This window comes from Brassica napus, chromosome C3, assembly GCF_020379485.1.
Source record: "Brassica napus cultivar Da-Ae chromosome C3, Da-Ae, whole genome shotgun sequence".
In the NCBI taxonomy this organism is placed as follows: Eukaryota; Viridiplantae; Streptophyta; class Magnoliopsida; order Brassicales; family Brassicaceae; genus Brassica; species Brassica napus.
In genome coordinates, this window is record NC_063446.1 from 32177814 (window position 1) to 32193554 (window position 15741).

Genomic DNA, 15741 nt, shown 5'->3' on the forward strand with positions numbered 1-15741 from the left:
GTTCGTCGTAAAAGAGGCTTTACGAGGAATTAGCGAGGAAACACGTTTTCTCGTTACCCATCCGTCGTAACACATAGTTCCTCGCCAATTCGTCGTAACTTAGAGAGGAAAATATTTCGTCGTAAAGACGAAGTACATCATTTCGTCGTAAAGACCACATAAATATTCCACGTAAGGAGGTCACTATATTTCCTCGTAAATACCTCGAAACGTTTTCCTCGTAAACTACACGTAAATACGTCGAAAGTGTTTCCTCGCAAAATACACGTAGCTACCACAAAAGTATTTCCTCGTAAAATACTCGTTTATCTTTCCTCGTCATTTCCTCGTACATGTTTCCTCGCAAAATACTCGTTTATTTTTTCTCGTCATTTCCTCGTAATGTTTCCACGTAAATAGGTCATACATTAGCTACGAATTTACTTAGTTTTTATTATTTTTACAGAATTTAAAAATATAATTAAAAAAATAATTAAAATTATTTAATTTATTAATAAAATTATAATTTAAAATAAAAATCAAATCAATACGAAAATATTTTATATATAAATAAGTTTTGAATTTATAATACAACAACCAGAAAAAACAACTAAGGGTCGTTCATCGCCTGATAGAATTCCTCACTCCTCCTCGCAACATCCGCCTCGTTATGTGTATCGGATGACTCGCCTCGAATGAGATGTTGTTGTCGCATGTTCCTCAACATCGACTTCCATTCCGGATTTGTGGCCGCTATAACGTCCAAGAAGCCCTCGACTCCACCCATACGAGATTTTGTTGCGGCCAACTCGTTACGCAGCTCAGTGACTTCATCATCCCGTCGCTGACCATAAGACGATGTCGCTCTCGGAACATCGTTGACGGAACCAATCCCCAGCGTCCGTCAATTTTTTTTAGGGACAACCTTAAAAACAAAAAATAAATATTGTTAGTAAAAATTTAAAGTTAAATTAAATGAATAATAAACAATTAAATCTTTTGAAATTTTACTTCCTCGTAAATCTTATCCACTTCAAGTGTGGATAAGGTGACGGGTAATCCGTCGGTAGACTGCTGGGTCAGCTGGATCTGGCAGTCTTCAACCCGAGCAACCACGTCGTTGTAGATTTGCTCGGACTTGCCATCTACAAATACGTCCGCCTTGTTCTTGTGGGTCCTCTCGTAAAGTTTCATAAGAGACGGGAGATGTCCCGTCTCTTTGGCCTAAAAAACGTTTAAGAAAGTTAGAATAAAAATATATATATTAAAAAAATTATTTAATAAAATATTTAATTACCATTTCTAAACGGACACCGGCGTGGAGTTTTTGGACCGTAGTGTTAAGCATCGTCCCGTTTCCGTGCTCATCCATCGTGTTACGGGAGTTAGAGCAAGACTGGGCGATTCTAATGGAATCAGGAAGACGCCAATAACGGATGAGGCCATCCCACACATCCGTGGTGAGCACAGCGGGTTTGCCACGCTCATATCCCTTCACGATCCAGTCACCCTTCCAGTTGGAGACCGTGTCCAACAAGCGAACTTTCGCCTTCGCGTTAAACTTCTTCCTCACCCTCTCAGTGATCCCCAAGGCCCAATTATATTTTTATTGTTGGAAAAAATAAATTAACAATTAGTTTTTTAGAAAGTATATATATAAATCATGAAAAAATTAAAGTATATATAATTAATTAATAGAAACTTACAGCGTAAATTTTGAACCACGTCTTTCTGACGTAGTGAGGCGTCTTACTCCAGTTCGGATGTGCCATGGAGAAGTAACCTTTGATCGTGTCGGTTACGTCCGATGCAAGACAGGTTACGTCCGATGCAAGACATCTGTCAACCCCCCACCTGGAAAATACAAATTTAAAATATAAATTATTTTTTAATGTTATAAAAGAATTTTAAACGAATTAAAAAAAAAAAATTAATGCAACATACCACAAAGTTCCGTCCGGTCGGTCGGGGTCGTTGACTGGTAAACCTTCTCTGCCTGGCAGATGGAGAATGTCCTCTACAGTGTATTACGAGTAAGGAGCACTCGGAGGCACCATCAAATCGGGATGAATATCGGCGGGCATCGGAGGTGCCATCGGAGGAGGCATTGGAGGAGGCATTGTCGGATGAACCATCGGGGAAGGCACATGAGGAGCCGATGGTGCAGTAGAAGAAGTAGACCGAGAGACTCTCTGAGTGTACTGAGTCTCGGGGACAGTCTCCAGACCCGAAGAACCGGAAGCTGAAGAAGACGGGTCTAAACGACTACCCGGCTCACCGAACATCTCTCTGTAATGGGCAGTAAGTCTTCCTTTTTGAACCTGGGAAAAAAATTTAATTTTTAAAATTAACATCAACAGTATATTTTCCAACATTATCCACCTAATCAACACTAAATAACATAAAATCCGTAAACCTATCTAAATTCCCTATACTAACCACCTAATATATCCTAAACTAACCAAATTAGAGAGGAATTAGAGAGGCTTACCATTGCTACGAAATGGAGAGGAAGTGGAGAAGAAGCAGAGAGGAAAGAAAGAGTGAGCGCTCGGGGGTATATATAAGATTACATATCGTCGCAAATTCCTCGTAAGGTTACGACGAAATAGCGAGCAGTTACAAAGGCCCGTGTTTTATTGTACGAGGAAATAGCGAGGAATTACAAAGGCCCGTGTTTTTATATACGAGGTATTAACGACGATTTTTCTTACGTGGAATTGACGAGCCGCGCTTTCCTATAAATATACCCACAACTCTCATTCTCAAACCACACACAAACTCCCAAATCACACCCTATCTCAAATCACACTCCTCAGCAAAATCCTATTCAAATTATAAATATTTGAAAAAAAAAAGGAAAAGAAAAAGATATTAGAATTCATGTGAGCGAGACTTACGTATTATAATTGCTAGAAGTCTTGCCACATGTGAATCTGGTATCTTTCTCCTTTTTCTTTTTTTCTTGTTTTTACACTACGAGGTATTTACGACGATTTCGACCTACGTGGTGTTTACGACGATTCGTCCTACGTGGTGTTTACGACGATTTCGCATATGTGGTGTTTACGATGATTTCATCCTACGTGGTGTTTACGACGATTTCTCTTACGTGGTGTTTACGACGATTCTGTCCTACGTGGATTTAACGGGGGTCGCGTTTAGGTTTACGAGTATTTTACGACGATTTTTTCTTACGTGGAATTAACGAGTGTTATGTTTAAATCCCTAAAATCCGAAACCCCAAACCCCATATTCCTTATTTTCTACTTCATATATTCCAAACCCCATCTTTATTTCCATTCCAAACCACAATTCCCACATTTTCTTATTCATAAAACAAACTCCCACATTGCCTTATTAATAAAACAAACCCCACATTACCTTATTCATAAAACAAACTCCCACATCTTATTCATAAAACACACTACACAAAATCAAATAAATCAATCGGATACATCGACATTCTCGTCATCACTAGAAACATCATCATTTTCATTAAACTCGTCTTCAACAGCTTTGTCTGTGGCATCATCGGTAAGATCTTCGTACTCGTGATTATGCGGATCAATGAGAAGGATGTCATCAATTTCTTGTTCAGGTTCCTCGACTTCATTTATCTGTTCTTCTTGCAATGGTGGTTCTTCTCCACTGATGATTCGTCCTCAAGGTATAACTTTGATCACTGTTAACCAATTTATACATGAATCTCTCATCCGAGGGTATGGAAGGAAGCTAACTTGGTCTGCTTGTGAAGCTAAAATGAAAGGCTCGAATTTGTTGTACCTTCGTCCACCGTTGACATCAACTACACCGAATTTGTTAGACCGAACACCTCTGTTGACGACGGGGTCGAACCATTCACATTTGAAGAGGACGCATTTCAGCTTCAGTATCCCTGGAAATTCGACTTCAATAATCTCCGTCAAGATCCCGTAGAAATCTGTTTCCCCTTTCACACGTATTCTATAGTTACTGGTCGCCCGCTGTCTACCATACTCATATGTGCGAAAAGTATAGCCTCGTGTGAAATACATCTGTGATGTGGTGACCTTTACAAGTGGAGATTGAATTACTTCGTGTAACCACTTAGGATAATCTGCATCGTCGTCATAATCAACCTGCAAAAATAAAGAGAATGTTAATGAAATACAGTTCATGTATGAAAAAAGAGTTTGAGTTAATACCTGATTCCGCAACCACTTAATGAAGTGTTGATCTTTCATTTTGTCTACGTCACTTGTGGATATACCAGGAAATGTTTCTTCGAGTTGAGAAACAAGTAGGCTGTAAAATCACATTTTATAGGAATTAATCTCTCGCAATTATATAATTAATTATACTTATATGTGTTTCGAAGTGTCAATATATGTTACTTTTCAAAATAACGCATCAATGGATCCTCGCAATTGAGTAGAATATAGGTGTGTGCACTATGAGCGTCTTATTCACTCGACCACCAAACCTCTTTAGACTTCCCACCGAGTCGCCCAATCTGGCTAAAGATGTCTGGAATACCAGCAACTGCATATGTTGGCGCAACACCACCATCATCATATCTTCTTGGAGCTCTTCTCCGGGTATGTACTTTTGACGCAAAGTAGTACGATGTGAAGTGAGAAACTTCTTCCGTCAAACTTCCAGAAATTATAGAACCTTCAAATTTGGCGAGGTTCTTTGCTTTTCCCTTCAAATATTTCTTGGCTCGCTCATACTGATACATCCATCCGTAATGTACAGGTCCACGAAGCAATGCCTCATATGGGAGGTGGACAGCTAGATGCTCCATGACGTCAAAAAATCTGGGAGGAAATATCTTCTCCAAGTTGCACAATAAGATGGGAATGTTCTCCTGAAGCTGTTCCACAACTTTTTCTTTAAGAGTGCGTGTGCTGAGATCCCTGAAAAATGCTCCAATGCCTTTTATATTCCAAAAAAAATTAAACACATTGTTAGTCATATATTATTTTGCAAATTAGACCGTTATAAATTATTGTGATATAATACACTACGTACCTGCAAGTGCTTCATTTACATTTGTTGGAAGTAGCTCCGCAAATGCAAAGGGCACTAGTCGTTGCATAAAGACATGACAATCATGACTCTTCATCCCGGAGAACTTTTGACCCTTTTCAACACATCTAGAGAGATTCGAAACATACCCATCGGGGAACTTCATTTCTGATGTCACCCAGTTGAACAACACCGACTTTTTTTCTGAAGATAATCTGAATATCGGAACGGGAACTTGTCCATTACTTTTAATATGTAACTCGCTTCTTGAGCAAATATCCGGCAAGTCCAACCTCGATTTTATGTTGTCTTTTGTCTTCCCTGGGACATTCAATATTGTATTCATGATGTTCTCAAAAAAATTCTTCTCTATATGCATCACATCGAGGTTGTGGCGCAGAAGAAGATCCTTCCAATATGGCAACTCCCAAAATATACTCTTCTTGTGCCAGTTGTGATGAACACCGTAAGAATCAGGCATATTACGAGGGACATGCCAATTACCACCCGAACGAACTGTTTCGTTAGCTCTGTAGTAGTCGATTTGCGCTTCAATTTGTTCTCGAGTTAGAAATGGAGGAGGAGTGTCTCTCACAACCTTTTTGTGCCTAAACAAATTCTTGTTTCTTCGGTAAGGATGGCCAATGGGAAGAAATCGACGGTGACAATCAAACCAACTTGTCTTCCTACCATTCTTCAGTTGAAACGCATCTGTCGTTCCATTACAATATGGACAAGCTAATCTCCTATGTGTAGTCCATCCAGACAACATCCCATAGGTAGGAAAATCACTTATGGTCCACAAAAGCATCGCTCGCATCGTAAAATTTGTCTTCGTTGAACAGGTATACGTCCTCACCCCTGTTGACCACAAATCCTTCAACTCTTTTATCAGTGGTTGTAGGAAAACATCCAGGGACCTTTTTGGATGGTTCGGACCATGTATTAATATGGTCAAGAATAGCAACTCCCGTTGCATGCACATCTCCGGTGTCAGGTTGTATGGTGTAAGAAACACTGGCCACAATGAATATTGTCTCCCTGACATTCCGAACGGACTAAATCCATCTGTGCATAGTCCGAGATACACATTCTGGTTATTGCTAGCGAAATCCGGATGTACTTTGTTGAAATGTTTCCAGGCTCTTGCATCTGATGGATGAGTCATCTCGCCATCTGTCTGAGTATGCTCGGCATGCCATCTCACCTTTCCAGCAGTATGCTCTTATTGATACAATCTTTTCAATCTGTCTGTAATTGGTAGGTACCACATCCTTTGGTACGGTACCCTATTACGTCCCCGTCCTTGCGGCTTGAATCGTGGCTTCTTTCAGAATCGACATTCTTTTAGCTTCTCATCATCTCCCCAATAGATCATGCAGTTGTCGATGCAAACATCTATCATCTCCGAAGGTAACCCAAGACTATAAACCAGTTTCTGAATCTCATAATAAGAATCAGCAGACACATTGTCTTCCGACAAATACTCTTTAAACAAGTCCGCCCATTCGTTCATGCAACTTTCAAGTAGATTGTGATCAGTTTTAATATTCATCATTCTAGCAGCCAACGACAATTTAGAGAGACCTTCTTTACAACCACTGTAAAGTGGTTGATTCGCCGTGTTTAACATTTCGTAAAACTTTTTTGCATCTATATTAGGTTCTTCCTCTTCATCATGAGCTACGAATGCATCATCTACCATATCATGAACCCTATCATAATCTACCATCTCCTCCTGATGGTAACTATGTTCATTATGCAAATGATGATCAATCGGTTCTTTTTCCTGAAAATTGCTATTGCTACTAATAGCTTCATTCTGATCATAATTAAAATCTTCTCCATGTTGAAACCAAATATAGTAATTTGGCGTGAAACCTCTATTTATTAAATGCTTCCAAACATTTTCACGGTTTGCCAGTTTCGAATTGTTGCATTTCCGACAAGGACAGAACATCTTACCACTTTCTTGGGCGAGCGGTGTTGAATCTGCTAGATGCATAAATGTCTCCAGCCCCGCGAGGTATTCTTTCGCCACTCTCCAGTTAGCATCTCTATGCATATAAATCCACTTCCACAACTCGTAAATAGTCCCGGAGCCAGCCATTTTTTTTTCTTTCACGTTTTTGTTGTTGTTGGTGTGTTTAAAATGATGTTCAAACATCCATATTTATAGGAAATTTCGAATCTGGTAGTTGTAATTTTCTTATGAATTTATGACGAAAATTAATTAGGTGGGAAATAAAAACGTGTAACACCTAAAAAGTTGGTGGATTCAAAATTTCCTCGCTAAATACACGTAAATTATTTCCTCATAAATAACATGCGAAGTTTACGTCGTATTTACGAGGAAATAGTATTTCCTCGTAAAAGACACGTCAATTTACATCGATTTTAAGACGAAACGCTTTTGTCGTTACTTTACGAGGAAATAACGATGACACTATTTTTCCACGTAAGTTCCTCGTAAAATCGACGTAAATTTACGAGGATTGTTTTTCCTCGTTAAATTTCCTCGTTAGGCTTGTGTTTTCTTGTAGTGTCTATCTTTTAAGTTTTCATATGTTTTTGATCGTTCTAATTTAAATTCTACTTTTGTGATCTTGCGCAGGTGTATGATAATCAATAAGTAACTCATAGACGGGAACATCATTACTGGTAATTTTATGAGGATTCTTCTTCTCCGTTTATTTTAGTTCTCTTCCTCTCCATGTTGTATCTCTATCTATATTTTTGCATCAGTAGTGATTCAACTAACAAAAAGAGACGACTCTGTTTATCCATGAACTGATCATCCCTTTCGAAAAAGGTAATTTTTTTTTTTATAAAGTTAAATCACTTATCAAGAATATAATATAAGATGTGTATGCTAATCAAGTGCAATTTATTTATTGTGCGTGATCCTCTTCGGTACGTCTAAGAGCCAAAGGTAATTTCAAAGCTTTTTAAAAACTTTGAAACTCATTGACGTTGTCCTATCAATTATATAATTTGTTATCTTTTGGGGATTGTTTACATCTTTAAATATTTTTATTAGAATTACCTCTTTTCTGACTCAAGGCTTAGAGAAGGAAATCGTAAATCATCTATGATGTTACAATGAAACCAATGATAATAAATCTCAGGTAATTCAAATCTCTCTTTTATATTTCATGGCTGATTTTTTTTATGTGATTTATGCGTGAAATATTTGTTTTTTCTCAATTATATTTTTCTGATGTTTTAAGATTAGTGTTAAATGTGATCGTTTGAAGCATAATGCATTCTCAGAACACACCTCCATTATAAACACTTCTATGTAAATTGTGTCAACTATGTTAGTGATTTTGCATCTGAGTATTGCGACTGATGTTCCAAGAGTGAAAGCGTATCATCTCAAACTGAGATTGTTGGGAAAGGTAATTGGTTTATAGATGTAATTGGATAATTGACATCTAAAAGATACATTTTATTAGATAGTAACAAGCAGTCATTTTAAACCTTTTGAACTCTAACTTTTTGAACTAACAGAATAATCATGCTTAACCTATAAGCAGTTCAAAGAGTTATGTATCTAAAGGATACGCTTTATCAGATATAAATGATTCGTTTTATTAGATAGTACCAAGCAGTTATTTTAAACTCAAACAATGCCATGTTCTGAGTTGTACACATTGTATTGACCTTTTTTTTCCTTGCGGTGTGTATTCAGATAGCAGTAGTGAAGTGCAGATATGAAGTAATATCAACCAAAATTAAGAAAAGTCTTTTAAAAGCAGAGATAATCACATGGGCCTCTCTTGAACATGGCAAACAACCAGCAGTTTTGCCAGACCCGAATTTCTTAAACATGTTTTCTACTTTCTTTTTTTCTTTTTGTTTAGTTTCACCTGATGAGAAGTTTGAATCATAGACTCTTGACATTTTAAAATTTATTATTTGTTTGCGTAATTGTGCATAGGGTTCAATGAGACCAGCTTATCGTTCTTCCAAGAAAGTAAAGGACTATGACAAGCTTGAAGATGAAGTGAAGAAGAATAGAAGGATGATAAGCTTGAAGGAGACGCTGCTTTGAACAAGTTCTTCCATGAGATATATTTGAATTCTGATGAGGATATGAGGAGTGCTAGAGCAAATCATTTGTGAGTATCTATCTATCTATATTCCTATTTAGTCTTTCTTCTCTAATGGAGATTAAATTGTTTTTGGCATTTTGATTGACTCTTTTGTAGTTTTGCACGATCAACAGGTGGAATCTAATGGGACATTGCTTTCAATAGACTGGAAAGATGGTGGTGCTAAGAAAATCGAGTGCACTCTTCATGATGATCTGGCGCTCAAGACATGGGAAATATGATCTTATATGATGTGTGGGTTTTACCTTAATCTAGACAGAACTCGAAGCCTTGGTCTTAAGTCTGGTTTCTATACTTTATGGACTTAAGGTACTTTGTATTTTCCATAACTCATATTGTTTATACGAAACACTGAAATTTTTAATCTAAACGTTCTAATGTATTCTTTGTTCATATGAACATAGTATAAATATCAATATGTAACATTGAATCTTTCATATTAACCACATACATGTAACATAAGTATTATATAGTTGTAAATATGTAATTATTAATTTAATATTAATGTTAATGTCCGCACATGCATGCGGATGGTCCACCTAGTTTCTATTATAAACTAATACTATAAATTACCTTCTCTCCAATTAATTTTCCAAAATTGTAACACACAGACGACAACATTTGCATTTGTAGAGTTCCATAAGTCTTGGTAAACATGAGCAAGTGCTCCATAAGCAACACACTTAATGACAATGTTAGTGTAATGAATGAAAAAAATTCATAACTTAAAAACTTAAAACTAATTAAATGCGTAACTTTTAAGTTCAGATGTGAAATACTTACTCTATGTTTACTACAAAGAAACAGATCTTATGGTTAAAGAAACCACTGTTCCCGTTGGTAGGTTCTGTCATATATTTTTCAAGAAATCCTACTCCTACTACAACCCCTTAAATATCTATTTGATATACAAAAGAAAAAAAAAATAAAACTTTAGACAATCACACTCAAAATATTGTGCTATAATTAAACTTGATTATTAAAGAAAAGAAGATCAGCTATAAACATACCAATAGAAAATTTAGGATGCGCGAATCCGTGGTAGAGGTCGTCAAACTTTGGAAAACAATAATAGTTGGACTTGAGAAATGGATTGATCATCGCAATGATAGAGGTCTTATTGAGTTTGATATGGTATCGGTTCTTTGTCAACCGAAGACTCTCTGATGGAGTTGTTAGTATGAAATTTTTAATTTCATAGCAATGACCTTCCTCCAATGGCATTTCAGCTGATGCATCCAAATCTCTGAAGAATGTGGCTTGGATGGTATTACCCTATTGATATACCAGTAAAAATGCGTCAGTTAAAAACATAAATAGTAGTACGACTAACTTAAATTTGTAACCTATTTATTTGACAAAACTTGGGCGAGAAGGTGTATACTTGGACGACGATGATCGAACTTGAGTAGCAATATATTACAAAAAGAGATGTAAAATTTTGCAGTTTAGTATTTTCGTTGGTCTTATTGATCATACTTTAGCCCCGGGCCCCCGGTTAATGCAAGTCAGCTGTAGATCATCATATGAACTCGTATTCTAATGGTTTATAATAAGGTTGCAGCTATGTAATAAATAATAATATACGTTCAACGTAGTAAGCATATAGGTTTGTAAAATATAAAAGAGACACTACAAGAAAACATCGTAATTCTGACGGACATTCTGACGGAAAATGAGATCCTCGGAATATTTCGACGAATTTCTGAGGAAATTCCGAGAAAACCCAAAATTTGAGTTTCTTCGGAATTTCCTCGGAATATACCGATGAAATACCGAGGAAGTCATATTCCTCGGAAAACACCGACGAATATCCGAGGATATATTATAGCCGTTAGAGAGCAGTTGGAGATTTTAAAAATTCCGAGGAAAGAGCCGTTGCCGTCGGTATTCCGTCGGAATTTCCTCGGTACTGTCGGCAACATTTCATCTATAAATACCCGCACCCCCAACCTCTCCATTTCTTCATCCTCTCACATACTATATTTACACACGAATTTGATTGAAAAAAACATGTCTTCTTCAAATTATTATCGTTCTTGGATCGATCGAACTCATTTGGATCCGAACACGAGATTGCTTACGGAAAAATACCAACGAGGTATAACCGAATTCATGGGGTTAGTTCAACGACAACCGGAAGCAGAAACATGTATGTTAAGATGTCCTTGCTCTAATTGTAAAAATAGAAAGATTATTAAAGAGTGGGATGTTTAGACTCATCTATATTTGAATGGGTTTACACGAAGTTACAAAATTTGGTATCATCATGGAGAAACTGATTATGAATATGGTAGTACTAGCGAACCTCAGCCTGCGGTTAGGTTAGAAGAACCAATTAGGATGAATGTAGATTATGGTGTAGGTACTGAGCAGATGGTAAATGATCATTTTAGAGGGGAAGATTTACCCAATGCAGAAGCTATGAGATTTTATGATATGTTGGATGCTGGAAAGCAACCCTTGTACGAAGGTTGCAGAGATGGTCATTCAGCTTTATCATCAGCAACAAGACTGATGGGCATTAAAACAGATTATAATTTGGCTGAAGACTGTGTGAATGCGATTGCTGATTTTGTAAAAGGTATTCTACTTGAGGATAATGTAGCCCCTGGTTCATACTACGAGGTTCAGAAACTGGTAGCTTGTCTTGGTTTATCGTATCAGGTAATAGATGTATGCAGCGATAACTGCATGATTTATTGGAGGGCGGATGAAGAGCGGGTTACATGCAAATTTTGTGGAAAGGCTCGTAATAAAGATACGAGTGGAAGAGTTCCAGTGCCATTTAAAAGGATGTGGTATTTGCCTTTGACGGAAAGGTTGCAGAGGTTGTATCAGTCTGAACGCACAGTGCAACCAATGAGATGGCATGCAGAGCATTCAACAAATGGTGAGATTAGACATCCTTCAGATGCGAAAGCTTGGAAGCATTTCCAATCAAAAGATCCCGACTTTGCGTATGAGAGAAGAAATGTCTACCTTGGATTATGTACTGATGGTTTCAGCCCGTTTGGCAAGAGTGGAAGACAGTATTCTCTATGGCCAGTCATTCTTACACCATACAACTTACCGCCAAACTTGCACTACAAGAAAATGATCTTATTGTGACGAAATTTTGATGCAAAAATTATTTGTCACAAATTTGTTACTTTTTAAATACGTTATTGTGACTTAAGTTTTTTGTCAGAAATGAGTAGCTTTTTCGTCGCAGTATTCTGACGATTTTAAATCGTATCTACTTTTGTCACAGCCAGTGACAAAATTGAGACAAAACTAACAGTCGTAATAATTGTGACAATATTATGACAATACACATCGTCGCAAATCAGTTACGAACCTGTGATGGAATACATAGTCTCACTATGTGACAATATATGACAAAAGAAATAGTAATAAAATGTAACAGAAAAATATAACAAATCCGTCATATTATTAAATCTATTTACAAATGTTTTTTATCTTCCTTTTACAAAAACATTTCTAATTTGATTTAATTATATTTTTATTAAGTCAGTGATTTTAAAAATATATATATATATATATATTTTGATACTTTTTACTTGATATGTATATATTTTTATATACTTGAATATTTTTAAACTTACTTCATTTCATACTAATTTAAAATATGGTTATTTACTATCTATTTTAGATGTCACTATTTTTTAGATGTGTGTTTAAAATGATATGAACAGCATACACTTTTCTTATTAGATATCGATCATATGTCAAAATGAAAAGAGATAGAAAATAATATCTTCAAAGCTGAAACATATTGAAAATAAATGATGCTATGTATGATCGATCCATTAAGCCGAACTCAAAACTAATTACAGCCCATTAACCTATAACCCTAATCAATAATGAGGATACGTGTGTCGGTGTGTGCATATATAAATATATATATCTTTCAAGAGAATAGCCGCAGCCACCACCTTAGAGGGAATGAGAGATAGAAAAAAAGTGAGAGATGTGCGTTTCTGATGTTGAGCACCCTCGTTTCTGGTTTTGTGGTGGTATGTGTGTCTCGCCGTTGGGTTTTAATAAGGAGAGGAAGAGACCGATCTTGAAAGAACTGGGCAATCAGCTGGAGGTCAGACAGAGGCAGAGAATATTTGAGGCATTGGTGAGAAAACCATTGTTTTGAGATGGACACCAATCGAGAACACATCATGGAGTTGTGTCATTGCAAGAGTTTGTATGCCTTAGCCGCCATAACTTTCGATTCCTGTGCAAGAATCAACCGAAGATAAAAATTCAGGAAACCCTAACTGTTTTCTCTCGACCGCAGCCCATTACCGGAAGCTGAATGTAGTAGCATATATTATAATTTTTTGTCGATATTATAATATTCTTTTAAAGTTGTTTATACTAATTTAGTTTCAAATACTAGTTACTTTTGTATTCTTTCACTATTATTACAAATCTTAACTATAAAAATAAAGCAATATTTTAGTGAATTCTGAATTTATCGTGATGAAAAATTGTTAACTAATTAAGTCCAAAGTTTATCGATGGGGTATAACAAATTTAATTTGAATCTGTGATATATTAGTTATAAAGTATTACAAAATTAAAGCAATTAAAAGAGTCGCAAATGAAGATGGATTAGTGATGATTCTTTACTATTAGTTTGTGACGGTTAGAGACTCTATTTCAGTGGTAATCAGAGACGAAATTAGCACGTTGTGATAGTCACAAAATGTGACAAATTTGTTATGTTAATTGTAGTTGGTAATTGTAACATTTTTATTACTTTTATATATGGTTGCTATTTGTGACGGAATAGTTACTATATGTAATGGTCATAACATTGTAACGGTTTTTGTTACCAACAAAATTTGTGACGACGGTATTGTAACCACTATGAAATTGTCACAAATATGTCACAATATTTTTATTGTGACGAATTGTGTTTTATTGTGACAAATAATTTGGTCACAATATAACTATTTTTTTGTAGTGTTGTGCTTGCGACGAGAGTTTTTGTTTCTCTCCATTCTCGTTCCCGGACCAGAGCATCCTAAGAGATCACTTGATGTGTTTCTTCAGCCACTAATATATGAGTTGCAACAACTATGGGCTCAAGGTGCTGAAACATACGATGTTTCATGTAAAGAAAACTTTCAAATGCGGGCAGTTCTTATGTGGACAATAAGTGATTTTCCAGCATATGGTATGTTATCTGGATGGACAACGCATGGAAGGTTATCATGTCCATATTGTCAAGATAACACTGATGCTTTCCAACTAAAACACGGAAGGAAAACGTGTTCGTTTGACTGTCACAGGAGATTCCTACCACCTGATCATCCATATCGTTGGAGTAGGAATTTGTTTACGAAGAACAAGAGGGTGTTTGACAGTCCACCTCCGGAAATTTGTGGGGCAGATTTTTCGATACAACTAAGAGATTTTGGTGCAGAAAGGACGCAAGACCAAGGTGGACATGTGCATTATCCAGTAGATGCTATTGGAAAACTACATAACTGGCACAAAAAGAGTATTTTTTGGGATCTGCCATACTGGAAGGATCATCTCCTGAGGCATAATTTAGATGTCATGCATATTGAGAAGAACTTTTTTGACAATCTCATGAACACGATCCTTAACGTTCAAGGTAAAACAAAGGATGATTTGAAGTCAAAACTGGATTTAGTCGATAAATGTGCTCGTTCGGAACTTCATGTTGATGAGAATGGTAGGGTTCCTTTTCCTATATACCGACTTGATGCAAAGGGAAAAGATGCGTTCTTTGATTGGATTTCAAATGATGTGGAATTTCCAGACGGTTACGCATCTAATTTGCGTAACTGTGTCGACAGAAAGGAAGGAAATTTTATCGGCTTGAAGAGTCACGATTACCATGTAATGATGCAGCGCCTCCTTCCGTTTGCCTTCAAGGAACTATTACCACGGAATGTTCATGAAGCAATTGCAGGGATTAGTGCTTTCTTCCGCGATTTATGCACGAGATCAGTGACTCTTGAAGGTATTGAAAATTTGAAGACTAACATAGCCGTGATTCAGTGCAACCTTGAGAAGATATTTCCTCCATCATTTTTTGATGTTATGGAGCATCTTGTTATTCACCTGGCAAGAGAATTGGAACTTGGTGGTTCTGTGCAGTATAGATGGATGTATTTGTATGAGCGGTATATGTACCATTTAAAGAAGATGGTGAAAAATTATAGTTGGGTGGAAGGTTCTATAATCGCACAGATGATAAATTCAGAAACTTCAAACTTTGCCGAGTTCTACTTTCCAGCAGAAGTGCAGACCAAAAACAGAAGACCTGCTCGGCATGATGATAGAGGCGAACGGGCAACATATCATGTTACGGTTCCAGACATCTTCAAAGATGTTGGACGACTTAGCAGAAAACCAAATGACCGTCGACTTACTGAGCATGAGCGCAGTCATTTGCAAACATATTTGCTCACCAACTGCGAAGATGTTCTTCAATATAAGAGGTAAATAAATTAGCTTACAAATTTTTATTTTAACAAGTTGAAATTTAAATCTTAATTAATTATATTATTGTCAACATATGTATAGGATTTTCATGGCAGAAAAGTAGTTCGGATATAGATACACCACAGAGGAGGAACTTGAAGAACTGAAGCAG